The sequence below is a fragment of the Gavialis gangeticus genome, unplaced genomic scaffold (assembly GCF_001723915.1).
Source record: "Gavialis gangeticus isolate Ggan-Ray unplaced genomic scaffold, GavGan_comp1, whole genome shotgun sequence".
NCBI classification, from domain to species: Eukaryota; Metazoa; Chordata; order Crocodylia; family Gavialidae; genus Gavialis; species Gavialis gangeticus.
Window position 1 is genome coordinate 57,996,095 of NW_017729022.1, and position 996 is coordinate 57,997,090.

Consider the following 996-nt stretch of genomic DNA (forward strand, 5'->3'; position numbering starts at 1 on the left):
CACACACACACACACACACACACGTGTCCAGTTCCCCCTTCCCCTACACACACGCAAACTTTGTTGCGCTCCTTCAGCCCCAGCCCAGCCGCCCTTGCACCTACCCAGAATTGGCCGGGCTTTTCCCAATCTCTCCTTGTCGTTTAAAGGGAGCTGGCTAAAATCCCCTGGTTTTCCATGCTGACAGTCCTCCTGCAAACGCTCTGTTGCTCTTGTAATGAGATCCGGATTTTTTTCCCTTTTTTTTTCCTTCTTCTTTTCCCCCCCCCTTGGTGTGTGTGTGTGTGAGAGAGAGAGAGAGAGAGCAGGAAGTTGGAGCAGTCAGACAGAGAGCCGGCTCACTTCCTTTCCTGCATTATTCCCCAGGCGGTTTGCAGTCTGTGTAAACAGGCTTTTCCTCCCCTCTCCCCTCTCTCTGGCCACTGATGTGCAGCATTGCTGTAATATAAGACACACACATAGTAAAATGGTAACGGTAACTCTGCGCACACACACACACAGCTCCAGCGGCTCCCTCTGACCTCCACCTCTTCCTGTTCTACACCCCCGGGGAGGAGCTTCAACCCAGCTCAACAAACTTGGCCCATCAACACAGCTACTAAAAGCATAAAGAGGGCTTTGCAAAATAAGCGGCTTTTCTCAAAAGAATGGCTCTGAGTTGACAAAGACGAGGCATCTGTGTCTTAGGTCCTTTTTGCTAAGCACCCACCATGGGCTCGCTGCTCTACAAGAGATTGGAGGAGTTGTACCCCTTGTCCCAAGGAGTTTGTAGTGGGTGCAGCCAGATATTGAACACCCTCAGTGTTAGGGTTGCCAACTCTCCAGGACTGCCCTGGGGTCAGGGGAAACACCATGATCAGTGCAGTGAGTTTCCCAGAGACAGGATAACCACTTTTCTGACATGGGTTAGTACCTGGGCAGAGGTAATGTATAGTTACCAGGGCCGTCCTGAGGAGGAGAAATCAGGGTGACCGCCCCAGGCCCCTCGCTTTGGGG

General features: G+C 52.2%; 1 protein-coding gene across 1 annotated transcript in view; it reads right to left on the reverse strand.

Moving 5' to 3' along the window:
- The window catches only part of ELK3 (ELK3, ETS transcription factor), a 61,930-nt gene extending 61,417 nt beyond the window's left edge, over window positions 1–513 (reverse strand). Inside the window, exon 1 of the mRNA XM_019515051.1 lies at window positions 105–513. The gene's annotated coding sequence lies outside the window, so the exon portion shown is untranslated. The remainder of the gene's footprint in view (window positions 1–104) is intronic.
- Window positions 514–996: the final 483 nt, after the last annotated feature.